This window comes from Danio aesculapii, chromosome 11 (assembly GCF_903798145.1).
Source record: "Danio aesculapii chromosome 11, fDanAes4.1, whole genome shotgun sequence".
Lineage (NCBI taxonomy): Eukaryota > Metazoa > Chordata > Actinopteri > Cypriniformes > Danionidae > Danio > Danio aesculapii.
The window spans coordinates 32,504,911-32,524,785 of NC_079445.1; positions in this window are offsets into that span (position 1 = coordinate 32,504,911).

The window sequence follows — 19,875 nt, forward strand, 5'->3', positions numbered from 1 at the left end:
TCGAATATGTCATTCTTTAATCACTCCATCTATCATTGTTTTTGCTGTCCATTTGTCTGTTTTGATGCTTTAATTTTTTTTACATCTGTTGTCCTGTCCATTAATTCTGTGCATCTTTCATTTGTTCTCATTTGTTTGTCTACCATTCTATCCATTGTTTTAATTTGTTAGTTCTTCATCCTGTGTATCATTCGTTTGGTCGTTACATAATGAATTAATTCTATTAATCTATTTTTCTACTCATTTGTTCTGATGTTCTTTTATCCAGTGTTTTTTCATTCTATCAGTCTGTCTGTTGTGTGTTCAGTTGTTTGTCTGCTGTCTATAATCTATTGATTTTGTCATTTGTTCATTTGCTGTTACTCTATTGTTTGTTGTTTTGTTGGTCTGGTCTATCATTCCACATCACTCGTTTCTTTCATTAATTGTTTGTTCTTTTGTTCCATCTGTTTAGGTAATTCTGTCATTCATTGTTGCAGTAGTCATTGTGTCTGTCTGTTTACCTATCTATTTGACTGTCTGTCTGTCTATCTATCTGTCTATATGTCTGTCTGTTTACCTATCTATTTGACTGTCTGTCTGTCTGTCTATCTATCTGTCTATCTGTTTGTCTATATGTCTGTCTGTTTACCTATCTGTCTGACTATCTGTCTGTCTGTCTGTCTGTCTGTCTGTCTGTCTGTCTGTCTGTCTGTCTGTCTGTCTGTCTATCTATCTATCTATCTATCTATCTATCTGTCTATCTGTTTGTCTATCTGTCTGTCTGTCTGTTTACCTATCTGTCTGACTATCTGTCTGACTGTCTGTCTATCTATCTATCTATCTATCTATCTATCTATCTATCTATCTATCTATCTATCTATCTATCTATCTATCTATCTATCTATCTACAGTATCTGTCTGTCTGTTTGTATATCTATCTGTCTGCCTATCTGTCTGTCCGCTTATGTCTGTCTATCTATCTATCTATCTATCTATCTATCTATCTATCTATCTATCTATCTATCTATCTATCTATCTATCTGTCTGTCTGTCTGTCTGTCTGTCTGTCTGTCTGTCTGTCTGTCTGTCTGTCTGTCTGTCTGTCTGTCTGTCTGTCTGTCTATCTATCTATCTGTCTATCTGTTTGTCTATATGTCTGTCTGTCTGTTTACCTATCTGTCTGTCTGTCTGTCATATATCTATCTATCTATCTGTCTGTCCGTCCGTCCGTCCGTCCGTCCGTCCGTCCGTCCGTCCGTCCGTCCGTCCGTCCATCTGTCCGCCTATGTCTGTCTGTCTATCTATTTATATATCTATCTACAGTATATGTCTGTTTATCCATCATCCGTCTATTTGTCTACCTGTCTGTCTCTAGCTATCTGTGTCTGTCTGTCCGTCCGTCCATCCTTCCACCTACATACCTACCTATTTGTTTGTCTAGTTTGTCTATCTATCCATCTCTGTATCTACACACATGAAAATACTATAGTAATTTATAATAAATATTATCATACAAAAATACTTGAATTAATCTCATGTGGTTATTCTATAGTTGCTATGGCAATACAACAACTATAGTAATATAAACAAATGACCAAATGCAGTAGTAGGTTTCCTACAATTGCAGGGTATGTTATTAAAGAGTCATGGTTGAGATATTGCTTCTATTCGTGTGAATCTCCTGAGGACATTGTTTGTCCTGCTGTGAGGTTAACTTAAGAACAAAGGTCAAGTGAAAGAGGTTAAAGGCGCTCGACAGCTGACATGCTTGTTCATGTTGAGAAGTGTATGTGCGTCGTTACTAACCCTATTCTTAAATGATGCTTCCAATGACTCAACATGGCTATTATACATACTGTAGTGTTTGTGTGTGCTTTTCCAACAACCGTCTCTGTCTTTCATTCTCTTCGTTGTCTGGGTTGTTGGATGTGAATCTATTTGACAGACGGTCCTCAATAACAATGTGAAGGTCTGGCTGTTCTCTAACTGTAGCAACCAAGACGAATGCAGACTGTCCAACTAGAGAAAGAGAAACAGACATCTGTTGGTTTTTGAACATGCATTGATGCATCTCAAGCTGCCATCGCAAAGCCTTTCCTCCAGGCAATAACAAAAACGAGATCAGGGGAAGATGCGGTTGCTTTATTGAACAGTTGTGCGGTTGTGTGTATAATTTAAAGGGAAACAAAGCATATTGTGTGGCAGATTGCAGTCTGCTCTGGCTTAATTGGAGATGGGGAGAGTGAGGCAGATGTGAGTTAAGACTGTTAAACTCTGATTACCAGGACGCATCTTCACCCCACACACTCTTCTAGCTTACGCCAAAATATTGATCAAATATAAACATCACAAGGTCTGAGTACACAATTATATTACAGGTTATTGCTTACCTTTGGATAGCTTGTGACAAGCATCTATCAGTGTATCCATATATCCATCCATCTATCTTTGAGCATTTATCCATCTGACTGTTTGGCTGTCTGTCCATTTGTCATCAATCCATCATCCTGTTTGTCATTCTATTCATAGGCCCAATCCCAATTCTACCCCTTAGCCCTACCCCTTGTTTTGCGGGTTCCCGTGAAGGGGTAGGGGTGTCCCAATTCTCTTTAGCTTGAAGGCGTAGGGCTAAGGGGAAGGGGTGAATAGCCCTTCGAACGAAGATTTTACAGGACCACACTCAAAACCAAGGGGTAAGAAAATTTCCCAGAATACACCAGCCACAATGGCAGGATAGCTTACACCCGGGAAATAAGGAGATCCACAAATTAGTATTTTTTTGTCATTATTACAAATTTTTACAACAAACAAGCATATGTTTTAATACATTCAAAACCGTGTTCATGTTTTACAGTCATGCTTTAAAAAAAACCCACTAAATAAAAACTGCTAAATTCACAATCTATAATCCATAATCATAACTCCTGTATAGAGGTCCCACAGCATTTTGAAACTCGATGACACTTGAATACCCTGTCAGAAAAGTCTAGTGGCTGGGAATAAGGTTTTTACGGTGTCTGCTATAATGTTAATGTTTTTTTCGTGTGTTTACATAGGTGAACATGGCCACTGTGTTAAATGCACAGTATTACGATCTTATTGCCACATTAGATCATTATGATAACAATATACGCCTTCAGTGATTTCCTGAAGATAAATACCAAAAAATAGCTCAACTGGAATATCAGACGATCCAGTCGCGATCGTCTGATCTCATATAAAGCAAGAGATCGCAATGACGTGTGCAGGTGCTGTAGTGCTGTCCCAATTCTTAGGGGTATATTTTGAAGCCCTTCCCCTCCACCCTCGGTTTTAAGGGTTGAGGGGAAGGGGTAGGGGTACAAAAATAAAATTGGGATTGGGACCATAAATCATCAGGTATTTGAAAATCTGTCTGTCCATTCATCCATTGTCTGTTTGTTTGTCCTTTTGTCTGTTCATTACCTTACACAGTCTACTGTATAGTTCATCAATTTATCCAAGTGTCTTGCTGTCTAAATATTATTTTATCCATCCGTGTCTCTGTCTATTTGTTGTCTGTTCGTCCATCCATCCAACCATCCTTTTATTTAAAAACTTTCAGAAATTACACAAAAACAAAACAATTATTTGACTTACTTAACATTTTACGTTCATACACTGACATTTAAATTGCAACGAAGAGTGATAAATGTGGAAAAATGGTTCAGCCTAGACTCGAGCAGACTTGATTTGTGTTCTGTATCAATCAACAGATAAAATGAGAAATTATGCTTGTTTGTTGGCTAAGAGTAGTATATTGTCTGTTCTTTCTTTCCTCACCTAGTGAGAAAACGTGTTTAATTACAGCGGGGCGCAGTGCGGTCGCCTCTTCATCTGCTACCATAACAAGGACTTCAGTCCAGGAAACCTGTGGAAATTACTCCTGACAAAACGAAGTAGCTCACCTCTCTCCATTCTGCAGATTAAGAGAGACTGCCTTTCAGAGTGGACTCCTGCTGGAGACTCCCTTTTCTCCATTACACATACACTCCCTCCCCTTCTTAATCGTCAAGCGTCCATCGAGTACATGTCCCTGGAAACAAAACTCACTTTCTAATAATACTCTGAGTCCTTCTAGGTTTGGAAGAGGTCTTTTGTCGGCTATTGTAACAAGTCTGCAGGGAGTTTTGCTCATGTGGGAGCCAAAGGCAGACAGAAGGCTTGGCACTTTTTGCCATATCTCTATCTCCACGCTCTGCCAGACATCCTGAGTTTAAGTGTGCTGCACTGATCTTCTTCCTCTCTCGGCGAGTCTCCTTTTTCGCTATTTGCGTCTGTTGTCCCAAATCCTTTCTCACAAATCATTCTCCACCCTAGAATTGATCAGCACTTTGACCTTCTCTCTTCCCGGGGATTTTGTCTCACTTATCACTTTCACATCATGCCTTGCGGATCCTTTTCACCAAAAATGGAAAGAGCTTGCACCTTCTCTTGTTCCTTCTCACCCTTTTTCTTGACTCCAGAAGAGGTTTTCACCTTGAATTGGCACTTTTGTCCCTTCCTAGCAGCCTTACGGTAAAGGGGCGACCAAATCTATCCTGGGCTTCGGCCAGCTGAGTCACCTGCTCCAACATGATTGCGTTGGATTCGGGATAATCCCGCACCTACACTTCTCTCAACTGTTCCAGGTCTATTTCTATCTCAAGGACAAGCCCTTTGAGAGAAGATGGCCTCAATCGCTGATAGAGGCCGTAAGAAAAGCTTTCTTTTTTTGGGCTTTCAGGCAATGAACGAAGTTTAAGGAAGCAAACTCTAAACTCCCTTTTAACCTGAATGCCCATTATTGGCTAATGCAAATGCAGAGAAAATCCCCAGTCTTGGTTCTGGGAAATCTCCTCAGATGTTCCTATGCATGAAAACAAAGGTAATTTAGACCTTACAAAGTGTCCTCAAAGGACTAGCCATCTTCGAATGTGGTTAAAAGAAACTCGGAGGTGAAAATGAGTGCAAATAGAGTGAGTTAAAGAAAGTGTTGCACTGTCTGCGAACTGTTAAGACCACCTCGGAAAGCGCAGCATATAAATAGACTGGACTGTGTCCGCCGTGTGAGTCAGTGGCTGTCAGCAAAGCTCAAGTCTGAGGCTGGATGTTGGGGGGAGGAGGGGGGTTGTCCTTTTCTATGCTTTTTCCTGACAGAAAGATAATCATTTTCCTGCGGGATACAGACCGTGAGAAGGGGTTTCTGTCTACTAGGGCGGCTGGCAGGGAAATTCAGGGTGGGTTTTTTTTGGCCTGAAAGCCCTGACTCTGCAAGGTCACCTCACCATGATGATGTGCAGGAAGGACGATGCCCGGAGCGCGTGTGATGGAACCAGGCCAGCGAGCCACCACATGCTGCCAGCATTACAGACAGAGCATAACATCACAAGGTCTTGGATCAAACTGACAGTTAACAGCATTACATGCTAACGCTCTCGCTCTGTTTGTATAATTGATGTGCTTCTTTGCCTTTATTTATAGGGTGCGGAGAAACAGGAACATTGAAAAAGAGATGAAGTTGGAAGAAGTGTGATCACTATTTCGCTTTATACTTGTATACAGTAAGCTTTTGAACTATACAGAGTGTTTATTTTTAAAGATATTGTGTGCTTGTTGTGTTGTCTTTGGTGCAGATCTGTTGATGTATTTGCTGGGATAATAATGTACAGTGTATTGCAGTAAAGACTTTAAAGGTTTTGGATTTTAAAGGGGTTATATTGATGTGTTTTCTGTTTTATGTAGCTGTTTGTTCGAGTATAAGATCTGCAAAAGTTACAAAGCCCAAAATCGCCCATAAAATAACTGTTTTTGTCTGTCTAAAAGAGAGGGCTGATCCAGACTTGATTGAATTTTCTTCCTCCCCACCCCCTTTGCACCCTTTGCAGGGTGTTTATCTTTGTCACCTCTAGTTTGACAAAGGTCAGAAAAGTTAGTTTGCAACACAGATGCAGGGAAGATAGACAGTGATTCGGAGAGCAGCATTTACAGCGGAGTCAGGACAATCAACACTAACTGGAACTGTGTCTTTTTTTAAAAAGAAGACGAGTGGCAAATCCAGATTTTACCAGTTCCAGATTCAAAAAGCGCTCGGGTGAAAAAATGGTCCTCACATAACATATTTTTGTAATGTGTTAGCAGAACACCGTAATCTATGGAGCCAATCTAGGGCCATATATACTTTCAAAATAAAAGAAAGTTTTGCAAACAGAAAATAAAGTATTGAGCAATTGCAATGGTCATTTGGATTTGCTTTATAGTCAACTGTGAGTTTGTGATGCTGTTTTCACTTTGTACTTCACATTTCTGCGCATTTCACTTTGTGGCCCTGATTTGACAAGGGGGCGGAGTCAAAACTTGAGCTCGGACATGCCTCCATTTAAGCGACATCTTCTTTATGCCAACCGCCATAAAACTTTGACAGAAGAAAATTTTTTCTTTTTTTATTGCAATTATTATTCTTTTTTGCACTGCTTGATTTTTATTTATTTATTTATTTTTCTTAACTTAATTCTCCCTTTGCAGTTCTTAATTTTAGTTAGCAAAACTGATTTTTGGAGATTTGCCTTAATTTACTTATTTTTTTGCTCAATACATTATTTTTTGTTTGCAAAACTTTATTTTATTTTGCATGTATATATGGCTATAGATTGACTCCATAGTAATCCACACGTGTGTCCACACGCAAGCTGTGCTGTCATCATGGGTAAATAAATGGAAACAAAACCTTCAATGCGTCACATTTATAAACACAACACTGACAACCCATGTCTCTGAACAATTCTTCTACTACTAGTTAGAATTACAGTTGGCAACACAACATAGCACTCTCATGGCACAACACAACACTCTCTGAACACTGTAACAGCTAAAAAGAGCCTTCGAAGCTATATCATGCTAATTAATGAAGCTGCATCTCAATCACAATAGAGCGCACTGATTGGTTCAAACCAAGTCCTTTTCATGAATTAATCCACAGATGTGCTGAAAACACACTGACGTCACTTTGTACTGGTCGGTACAGATAGCCAATCTCCATGCTGGAATTTACGTAATGATCCCATCGCCATAACATAGCTTCAAAATTAATTTTTAAACCAGGAGAGCGAATTCGCTCTAAACAAGTAAAAACAACAAATTTTCACTTGTTTGCTAAATATATGTCCTAATAGTGTTTTTAGCGATGTGGGACACATATATGACTGTCAGCATCTCAAAAAATGTGTTTGGTGTTTCGTGACTCTTTAAGGTAACATCTAAAGGCACATTTACTACTGTATGTATAAAACAATATTCAACCAAAAAGGGCTGAAGATCTCTTCTGACAATTTGGCTGCATGAGACTATCCAGTTTTGTTAATCCCTGAGTGGTTGAAACATGCGAACAGTGAATTATCTGCATTTAAATCTAAACACAGACAAACATACTGTGTTTCTGCTCATTAGAAGTAACAAAGTGTGTGTATCTAATTGACATTAATAAATGATCTGTGAGGCATTTTAGCTGAAACTACACAGACATTTCAGAGACTTCCCAGCAAACTACTTTGTGTTAATTAGATGTCTAATAGACATCTAAACATAGACAGCTTGGCTTAAGCAAGGCTAAGCTTGGACTGTCTGTGAAAATCTAATACACATCTAAGAATAGCCCAAAACTAGTCTAGACAGATTAGACAGACTTTATATGTGAAGGCATTTGTTTCTGTTTATTTGATGACTAGTCTAGTTTTGGCCTATTCTTAGAAGTCTATTAGATTTTCACTGACAGCCCAAGTTTAGCCTTGTTTAAGCCAAAACTATGTTTAGAGTTACATCCTTTAAAGTGAAACTATATGACCCCTTTAAAGTACCTTGTAACCACTTAATGTATTGATGTTTTGTTAATAAAAAAATCCCAGTCCGATCAGTGTTGGTGAATCTACTGTACCAAAAAAAAAGCCTAATGATGATTTAAAAAGCTGGATAGAATGAGTGAAAGATGTGTGTTTGGAGCAGAGAGCAAGTACAAAGTGGCATCCTTTGATCTCCATGGCAGCAGTGGCAGCGACGGGGCGGGCAGAGCCATGCGGAGACTCTTCCGGGATTCATTATCCTGTTTGTGAGAGTTTTAATGATGGGGAAGGTCCCTGCCCTCACCAACAGTCACAACACATTCTCTAATTACTGCGCGAGATCTCTTCAAACCGTTTCCTTCATTTTAGACTTTTCATGGCAATTACTTTTGGCTATGAAGGTAATATACAAACAATCAGCGCTCATGAAACAACAACAAAAATTGCCTGATAAACTCTAGAGATGACTGTTCCGCTAAAGCTCGCTGTCATTGTGTTCTCCATTTAGTGTCGTAAAGGGGATCGTTCCACATTATTATATCGTATTTTAATTAAACTGTCCAGGGATCATGTTCCAGGCCAAAGAATGAATATGGCAGATCATCTACAATGATAAATACCTCGCATCAGTTGTAAAGTGATTAATCAATCAATGTTGGCGAATGCCTTGTTTAATATCGGAGCTATGGAATTAGGAGCATGTCAATTGGCTTGTTCTTTTAAATGTTACAAAATGGGAAAATGTAATTATCTCTTAGGCCAGCGGCTTTTTCTCCCCTTCTAGTTAGCCAAGATACATTTCTGAAATGTTTCTTACATTATAATACAAAACTGCTAATCTTTGATGATTTAAAAAAAAAAATTTGTAGTCAGCCCAAATGACTTGGAGTAAATATTTTAATGTAAATAATTCAATAATCTAACAACACTTCTGTTTATTCGTGCTTCTCTGACTGGATTGTATTTAACTGATTGAGTTATATTATTTACTACATATTTATTATAATATTTATTTATTTAGCTACTCTGAAATCCTGCTTTTGGAAAACTTTGATTTGGTAGCACTATTTAACAGAGAGAGAGAGAAATAGAGATGTTTAAGTACATTTATACTACAAAAAAAAGAATATTTTGTAAATGAGAAAAGGCTTTCTTGTGTTAGTTTCGTTCATTTTTAATGTGTCAATGAGGATCTTGGAAAAAACGTCAGTCATAATCAAGCGTACAGTATACAGACCCGTAGCCAGCCTGGTGAAAGGGTTGGACCTTTTTGCAGTTATTTTCTATTAAATTGTGAGATTTAAATACTGCATTTTAATCTCTATTTATCTTTTAAGCTCTATTTTTAGCTCAATCAGCTTGTCGGGTGGTCATCATAACCACACTTTTTGATGTACCAACGAGATTTCCTAAAGATGTAGAATAAAGAAATGTAAATAAATACTTTTTTGTTAATACAAATATATTACATCATATATCAATAGAAAAACAATAGGAGTCTGTTAAAGTTTTACATTTAAAAACTGTAGCCTTTTGTCATTTATCAGGCAAAAAACTGGCCAGCACATTCAACTTTCCTCAGTCAGAGTTTGGCCATTTGAATAATAAAAAATCTAAATTATATTTATTTAAACTAAATAATAATAATAATAATTATGTAGATCTTCATGATTTTTTTAGCCTCTCTTTTAAAAAGAACATTTGAAAATTCATGGATCACAACAATAGCTAAGTTAGTTTTCAAATTAATTTTAATATGGGCTGCTTTTGGTGCTTTACACCTTTTTATTGGTCGTTTTTGCTTTCAAGAATAAGGTCCAAGATTTAAAATAAAAGTTACTTGTAAAATGGTTTATCTATTTAAAAACAATACAGTAGTAAAAGATTCTTACGTCATATTGTATGCTTTCATGCAGCTAAAAATAAATGTTAGCATTGGCCAAAACTGATTAGCTTAAGTCACTACAGCCAACAGGGTTCCGCGAGCCTGATCTTACGAGAAAACGTAAGTATTTTACATTTTGTCAGTTTAGTGGCTAATTCGTACGAATTCTGGACCTTTGTCGGTGAGGGGTTGGTTTTACGAAACCACCGACTACGGGCCTTTAATTATAGCCACACTTTTTTTCTTGTTTGTTTGTATTTACGCAGATAAAAAAAATGGTCAATGAACAATTTTAACTAAACTGCCAACATTTGTTTTGATTACTTCTGGAAAGGGTGTTTTGTAGATTGCTCTTATAAAGAAGTGCCATGTCCACTTATTATAAGTAATGTTTACCAAGAAAGAGATCTAGTTTAGGGAGTTAATAAAGTAGGAAGTAGCAGATCATAGAGGTCTGATTAGACGCTTACTCCACAAGACGAGACATAAGATTGGGTTCATGAGAACGAGACGAGATTTTTATTCAAATTTTTGGAATCCTCAATGATGAAATATAAGAATGGAAAACAGAAAAGAAAACAACTTTTTTTTTCCGGATGACATAAATGATGACGATGATGATAGGTGTGTCTCCAGGAGTTCAGTGTGTGTCTGTGCATGTGATGCTTTATTGATTTGGTAGGTGCAGAAAATAGTGTCAACCAGCCATGTGTGTATGGTCTATCCTGTCGCAAAATGCGGCTATAAGTCCTACACGGTAATAACTTGATCACAGTTTACATTTCTGTACATTTCTACAGCACTTAATAATGTGAGTAAAATAGAAATATTTCATGTTTTAATTCGATTTGTGTTTACAACGATTATGACATTAAGCATATCTGAAGTGCTATCCCATTGCATGGTTTATTTTTGTAGCAACAGTTGTAGAAGCCTTTGATTTTGGACGTGGAAACCTTTGAACTCAGCAGTTACGTCACACCCGCCCAAGCAAATGAGTGATATGCAACACAGAGGCAGCCCTGGTTGCCAGGTGTATGTAAAGCACTTGATTTGCGGTTCAAATCCAATCCTGAACTCCAATCTACAGTGCTAAATTCACGTTCACGCTCCATCACAACATCACAACTCACGAGACAACTTTTCACTTCAACGAGAAATCTCATTGCGATTAAGTCTTACGAGATCTCATCACAACCATTGCAGATCATTATATCTTCTTATGCACCTTATAAGATAAATTATTTATATTTTAGGCTTTATTTACTGTATTTTTTCTTTTATGATCTGGCAACACTAATCTACACACTGCATGGAGTTTTTTTGTGAATGTTATTATCGATATCTAAATTTTGAGCTGTTCGTTTTAGTTTTGAATGCAGTAAATTACAGAACTGTATGTGATAAGAACCGGATTAAGCACTGAAGATTTAGCTGCAGTGTGTGTGTGGCATATATTGATGTCACACAGTTTTGTTTTGTACCAATGATCTCACCAGGGTTATATTAGAGAATCTGACAAGAAACTAAATGTAGAGGACAGATGAGGGAAAAAATCCTGTCTGCTTCTAGTTCCAGCAGATCAGGATATTCTTTCGGATGAATTGGCATCATGTTAAGCAAGCCTGGACGCGTCTCTGAATATGGTGTCGAATAGATGTATGTGTCTCACTCTCTCCTCCCTCATTTCCTTCACTTCTCTTTCTCTCTCTCTTCGTGTCCTCTGAGATGACGATGTGATGTAATGTGGAGAAGTAATAGTGTTGACTCTTTGACCTTGTGTTAAATCTTCAGACTGAGAGAATGAGAGAGCTTGTAAATAAAAAAAAAAAAAACAACAGGTTGTATTACCTCACTGTTTTCTGCTGCGCTCTGTCTCATACACATCTTGAAGTATGGGATGAGAGTAAATCTACTCATCATGACTAAGATATATCTCTTAGTACAGTCAATACAGTTTTCAGACTGAGCGGCTGCAAATGAGAGGCTCAGTGGAAACATTTTAGGGCTGGGAGATAAATCGAAGGTGATTTTCAGGCCTATTTTGTCAGTAAAGTTAGTTCTAGTAAACCTCCAGCACGTGCTTTCAGATAGAGCAGCATTTACTACACAGAGTAGTGGTTTGTGTCACTTCTCAGTAAAGCAGTTTGGAGTAAATAATGCACTTGACAATACCACATTACATAATGTTTTTACTCCAAACTCACTTTATGATGTCAGTCGTGAAATCCTTCTGTCAGATGAATTATTATTAGTGATTATTATTGTTCATTTTCCTTCGGCTTTAGAGGTCGCCACAGCAAAATGAACCGCCAACTATTCCAGCATATTTTTTACGCTGCGGATGCCCTTCCAGCTGCAATCCCAGTATTGGGAAACACCCATAACCACTCGTTCACACACACATTGACATTCACAAACCCAATTCTCCTATAGCGCATGTCTTAGGACTGTGGGGGAAAGCGGAGCATCCGGAGGAAACCCATGTGAACACAGGGAGAACATGTAAACTCTACACAGAAATGCCAACTTACCCAGCTGGTACTCGAACCAGTGGCCTTCTTGCTGTGAGGCAACAGTGCTAACCACTCAGCCACTGTGCTGCCCTGATGATTAATAATATGATTATTATTATTAGACTTTTAGTGCTTCCCTGACAAGATGTGCATGACAATTGCAGGTCTGATCAATCGTGTTTACAATTTCGTTTTGACTAATTGACCAGACTTGTCCCAATATTTACTTTTATTTCAAGAGTTCACATTTAGATAATGCTCAACTATGATAGCAGGTTTGGCATGCTGTCCCGGGAGAGAACCCTGAGCACAGAGATAGATGAGCCCAAGGTTCCCGCCTAGTCAATGAGCATTAGGAGGGATACGAGATCAGGTGTTTCTCAATTGCCCCCTTTGTACTTTAGCTAATATGGTGGTACTGATTGATTCAATGTGAATGTGTTAAGTGCTTGTGACTGTTATTCCAATTTATTTATGTGCAGGCTTTTAGATTGTGGGAGGAAACTGGACGACCCGGGGAAAACCCACGCGAACACGGGGAGAACATGCAAACTCTGCACAGGGAGAGCCAACTGGCTCAATTAGAACTTGAACCTATGGCCCTCTTGCTGCGATCAAAGCGGGATCAAAATGACATCAAGACATCTAGTGTTTGACATTTGCGACAGGTTTACATCTAACATTAGCATCAAAAAAACCTTCAAAACTGGATTACTGGACAGTCCTGTAATGGTTTTTTGACACTAATGTTAGGGGCCGATCATACCGAATGCGCTTTTACATTCCAAAAACACGAGGTGCACCACACTCCCTTCTTTGTTGATATTTTAATGTTTAATAATATTGTGAAATTCAAGATTTTTGGGTCATACAGCTCTGGATATCTCAAAACTGCAACCACAAGTCTCTCCTCTATCTTCAAAAGTCTCCGTAGCTGTCTTGATAACACAAAAGAGTCCGAAAGCGGACTTCTCAGTAGGCACTACATTTGAATTTAAATGTACTACTCTGCTGTTAGAAAAGTTCTATGCAGTATGAATGGAATTTGGACATACTACATCCCCCATTTTGTTATGATCACGTGACCTACCCCGAGTTGCATCACTTCACTTCCATTCATGATTCTCTCAAAGGGCATCATGGGATAACGCAACGTGCATGGGATGCACACTTCAGAATCTGATTTTGGCGTACTATATGTTATGGAAGTATGTGATTTCAGACAGAGCCAGCCACTGCAGGCACCTCATTGGAACGGCCTCTGCTTTCATTTGATTGGAGAATGGAAAAGACGCCACTGACGTAAAGCATTCAAAAAAGGTGTCTCTCAACGCAAAAAGCGCATTCTGTGTGATCAGTCTCACCATTTTTGAATGATTTACTAACAGCCGTGAGTGTTGTGCACGCTACTTATGCCATTTTGCCTTTGCACACCTTGCGCTCGCAGTTGGAAAAAAGTCATGTGGAAAAAAACATGTTACATCAGTCGCGTCTTTTTCTTTCTCCAATCATATGAAAGCAGAGGTGGGGTTTTCGTTGAGATGACAGCAGTGTTTGTGTTGTCAAGACAGCTATGGAGACTTTTAAAGATGGAGGTTGCTGTTTAAGTTATCCAGAACTGTAATCTTGAATATCACAATATTATTACATTTTAGAATTATATTTATATCAAAAGCAACACTTACGCACAATACACAGCTGATTCAGATGTTGCCTAGCGACATAAAAAGCGCACCACACTTCTTTTTTTTCTTGTCGATAAAAAAGGCAGTGTGGTGCGCCTCACGTTTTTGGAACGTAAAATCGCGTTTTGGTCTGATCAGCCACTTAGACGTCAATTTGATGTCATTTTCACATCAAGGTAGTATACATGCATTGTATGAATACAAATTCCTGTGTACGTTTATAATTTGAAATTGAAACTTTTAGATTAATATAACTTTTGTACTTTTTAATACTTTTAATACATTTTGTCATTATTTTTGTGGTCAAAAGAGCATCCATGTGTGAAAGTGAAATGGGCGTCAAGCTTTTGACCTCAAATTGATTTGTATTTTTGACTTCAAATAGATGTTTCATCAAGGTGTCTACTGGGATGACGTTAGTTTCTCATGTAAAGTTAGTTTACTTATATAATACACTGAGTTTCACCAGTGTTTTCTGCCTGACAGAAATCATAGGACCCTAGAGCAAAGATTTTATTTCCGTTTCTTACTCTTTTTTTTGTATTTGTGTGGAAAAGAGATGCATATTCTTCTAAAACATATCATTTTGTATTCCACATAACAACAGAGATTGAATTGGTGAGCATTTTTATTTTCGCCTGACTCTCACTTATGCCTTTAATCAGAAGTGTTTCCATTTCAAAGATTCGTTTCCCAGCCACATTCATTCTAACACAGGGCATCTGAATGCTGTTGTTTACACCCTGCGAAAAACATGTCACTGCTATTAGAGTCGCACAAACCTGAAGAGTTTGAAATATCTTGGCGCTTGTGTAGCCTTGCTGCATTATATTTATTAAACAATTGAAAAGTGACATATAAAAAAAAACAGTGCAGAGAGAAACTTCTCATTAGCAGAGCATGGAGAAGAAAGCCATGCTGTGTTTTATTCCTGCAAGCAGAAGCAGAGCAACAGTTCAGAGAACGAAACAAGTCCTCGGAAGCTGTTGTTTGCCACCGGTTTTGGCACCCCGACATCTAAATAACAGTCACTTTGACAAACTGCAAATCAAATCACAGCAGCACCTCCTCCACTTGCCCCAAAGTTATAGATACTCTTTTAATATTTAACAGACGTAATTCGCCAAGAGCCTTGGATTAGTGAAAACGCGCAGAGAGAGGATCGACACACCACTCAAAAGCAGGAGTAGATGCGTAAAATCAAAACACACATTGCAGATTTCTTTCTTTCTCAAACATGCACAGAGAAACAGTTGCTTAATGAGGACGAATTAAGATGGAGAGGAAAGAGCAGGCCATGGGGCTAGTTTTAGAAAAACAAGTCTCAAAGATGTCTGATCTAATTTATAAACCCCGAGTGTCATTTCCAAATCCTCTCGCTCACTTTCTCTATGTAAAACAAGAGATGAATAAACAAATCTGCCTCATTAATATGTATAACCATACATGTCTACAGCAGTCAACATTGCTTTTTAACAGGAGAGTATTTTCAGCTGTCTCTGGTAAACGCACTATCAGCACTACAGCGTAGTTGATGCTTTTGAAATATTGCTTGCCACAACAAGGTTATTACGAGGGTTTCATCCGGCATTAGAACATGCGAAACATGTCGTATTCACTACAGCACATAATCTCTGCGTTCAAGGCTGTAGTATTCACATTTTCTCGAGTTAAGCTGATCTTACTTTGCATTCTGGAATTCTCATTTAGTTTTTTATGTTTTAACAGGTTGTATACATCTTGACACGCACCCGTGCATGAGCATTCATGCTTCAGTAGAGGATCGCTGGTGAGGAATTAATGCTACAATGAGCTTCTAATTACCCCTGGATCGCAATGCTAAGGTGAGGTGGAAAAACAAGAGAAGGAAACGTGTATGCTAATTATATTCCTAGTGATGCAAAGCAGTTGCATTGACAGCGAATCAAAGATCGGTTTGCTGTTCAGGCTTTGTTGGACAGCTAATTGCTCCTCTCTCGTTAGTCATAGTGCAATTAGCCTGAGATTCAGTCTCTGTATAAGCACAAGGACACATTGCTACCTGTGTCCAGTGGTACATGCATTACATACTAACACAATACTTCTGTGCTCATGCAGTTTACATGGCCTCATGCTAATGACTCATTTGATTCACTGTGTAATATAGCTGTATGTCAGTGTAAATGGTCTGCAAAGATCATAGTGCACATCAATAGTTATTGTCTTCTATAAGAGCGAACCTTCGGTTAGGTATTCGCCAATGTAAATGATCCAGTCAGATCAAGTTGTAGTATATTACATCCTAAAATATTAAATTGATGTAGTAGCTAGCAGAAGATGAGTTGTTTTAAAGATATATACCACTTTATTAGGTACACCTGTCCAACTGCTCACTAACGCAAATTTCTAATCGGCCAATCACATGGCAGCAACTCAATGCATTTAGGCATGTAGACATGGTCAAGACGATCTGCTGCAGTTCAAACCGAGCATCAGAATGGGGAAGAAAGTTGATTTAAGTGACTTGGAACGTGGCATGGTTGTTGGTCTCAGACGGGCTGGTCTGAGTGTTTCAGAAACTGCTGATCTACTGGGAATTTCACGCACAACCATCTCTAGGGTTTACAGATAATGGTCTGAAAAAGAGAAAATATTCAGTGAGGGGCAGTTCTGTGGGCTCAAATGCCTTGTTGATGTCAGAGGAGTATGGCCAGACTGGTTTGAGCTGATAAAAATGCAACAGTAATTCAAACAATCACACGTTATAACCAGGGTATGCAGAGGAGCATCTCTGAACGCACAACACACCCAACCTTGAGGCGGATGGGCTACAGCAGCAGAAGACCACACTGAGTGCTACTCCTGTCAGCTACAAACAGGAAACTGAGGCTACAATTCACACAGGCTCACTAAATATGGACAATAGAAGATTGGAAAAATGTTGCCTGGTCTCATTCTCGATTTCTAACATTTGAATGTTAGGGTCAGAATTTGGTGTCAACAACAGGGAAGCATGGATCCATCCTGCCTTGTATCAAAGGTTCAGGCTGGTGGTAGAGTAATGGTGTGAGGTATATTTTCTTGGCACACTTTAGGCGTATTAGTACCAATTAAGCATCTTGTCAACGCCACAGCCTACCTGAGTATTGTTGCTGACCATGTCCATCCCTTTATGACCACAGTTTATCCATCTTCTGATGGCTACCAGCAGGATAACGCGCCATGTCATAAAGTGCGAATCATCTCAGACTGGTTTCTTGAACATGACAATCAGTTCACTTTACTCAAATAGCCTCTACAGTCACTAGATCTCAATCCAATAGAACGCCTTTGGGATGTGATGGAATGGGAGATTTGCATCATGGATGTGCAGCTGAGAAATCTGCAGCAACTGCGTGATGCTATCATGTCAATATGGACCAAAATCTCTGAGGAATATTCCCAGTACCTTGTTGAACATATGCCAGGAAGGATTAAGGCAGCTCTGAAAGCAAAAGGGGGTTCAAACCAATACTAGTAAGGTGTACCTAATAAAGTGGCTGGCATATATGTATGCATCTGTGTTGTTTCATCAGACTGCAGGCCCATAGCCAATGGGGGTTTGGGTGGTTTAGAAGACCCACCCCCCACTGACCAAGAATTGGCCCTTATTATGAGCTCATTTGTCCACTTTTTGACACTGTGCCATCATAAATTGTTAAAATAAGCGATAGAAGAAGGCTTTAAGACTAATTTAATTGTAAATTATTTAAATAGGCAAATTCTGACTGGGGAAATGAGCTGTCCAGTTTGTTGTTTGTTGTGTAGTTTTTGATTTAAAAGAAGTTTTGACAAAGCTTATTTGTTTTTTCTTCTTTTTTAAATGATGGATAATAATTGATATGTATTTTTAAAATAAGTGTGTTTCATATTTTTTATGCAAAAAATTTCATTCAGAATTGTAATCTCATTATTTCTAAAACTGTAATAACTTACAGTTTCAATGCGCATATGTAAATAAACACTTCATGGTGAAATAGTATGGTAAGCACTTTGACAAAATTGTAGAAAATATTTTTGTTGCAACAAAAACTGTGGTTATGATGACCATCCAACAAGGTAATCCAGCAAACATTAGTGCTTAAAATGTCACTAAAATGCAATATTTGAACCTCCTAATTGAATAGAAAATAAGGTAAATAACTGCAAAAACGTAAATTAAAGTAAAAGTAAAAAGTAAAAAGAACCACCCCTTTCAATAGACTGGCTACGGGCCTGGACTGTCTTGCAATATAGTAAAACTCAGCTTCTTCTCTTTCTCCTCTAGTAGTGTATCATCAGTCTCAATTCAATCAGTTGGGTAGCTAAAACCCAGATGGTGTATTTTAGCAAGTCATTTCAATGAACTGGTTGGAAAAAATAGATTTGCAGATTAATGTGAGTCATCAGTCAGTGGTGCTCACAAACAGCCCCGAGCATCATTTTACTTGTTCCTTTAGTAGCGAAATATTAATGCAATTGAATAATGCTGCTTTCAGACTCATTTTGAGCAGGATTTGTTCTGTTCACTGTAAATGGATGTGTTAAAGTTCGATACGCTCTGTTCTTTTTATTATTTGTCCCCCCCCCCCCCCACACACACACACTTGACAGTGTTCTTTCTTCCAAATGCGGGTCCTGGTTTCCTGCAGTGAATTTAACTATGTTTGTTTCTATTCATATCAGCACCATTTTGGGCGGTAGCATCGTTCAAGTTTTTTCCTCATAGCTTGAACTTAAAAAAATTTTGCCATATACACAATTTTATCTTAGGAATTGCTGGTAAATTTAGCATTTTCATGTAAAAAAAAAATAAATATGTATTTAGCTTTTTTTTTTACAGTTAAATGAACTCTCCTGAAATGACAGATGCACTTACAGCAGGGAAAATAAGTGTTGAACACGTCATGTTTTTTCCTGAGAATAATATAAAGGAGCTGTTGACTTTGATTGAGCTGTTGATTTTGGTAAAAACCCAAACAATACAAACATAAAAATGAAACAAAACAAAAACAAATCTGAAAAATTAGTAATACGTAATAATAAAATGACACAAAGAGAAAATACTGAACTACTGAAATGTATCTAATACTATAAAGGCTGATTTGGTGATGGCAGCCTAAAGATGCCTCTCATATGGTGAATGAAGTCACATGCATTACTCAGGTGTGAGTTTTTCACAGACCTCAACAGAGTGTGAAAATCTTAATGGTTCTGTGCGTCTCGTCTATCAATTTTGATCTTTATTTTGTATTTTATAGTGGATTCGAGTCAGGGGATTGACTGGGCCATTCTACAGCTTGATTTTTTTTTTCTCTGAAAGCATTTGAGAGTTTCCTTGGCTGTGTTTTGGATCATTGTCTTGCTGAAATGTCCACCCTGGTTTCATCTTCATCATCCTGATAATGTAGATGTTGGACTGAAGCAGCTGATATTAATTAACAGTGACAAAAGGCAGAGGGTTGCTGAATAACTACTAAAAGATTTCAGCTTCTGTATGGGCTCTCACTACCTTTACACCTCCCTTTCCTCATGTGTTCAATACTTTTTCCCTGTGTTTTTTCCCTTTTTATTACGCATAACCCAATGTGTAATCTAATTAGATTTGTTTTCTTTGCATATATGGATTTAGATAGTTGTTAAGGCTGTGTTTAAATATGCATAAGAGCTATTCCTATTTTTTTTTTTATATTGTGCTCCATATTATACATAGCACATAAAAAGGGTCACAAAACACCAAAACACTTTTTTTCAGATGTTGCCAGTCATATATATATATATATATACATGTCCCACACTGTTAAAAATACAATTAGGAATTAGAACATATATTTTACAAAAATTGGTTGTTTTTGCTTTATTTTAAGTTTTGAAAAGAAATTTCATGTCATGGCCAAATGTAAAAATGTAAACAACTTAATCAAAATATTACCATCGTGCAAGATTTCCGCCACATTTTATGACAGGATAGTCTATAC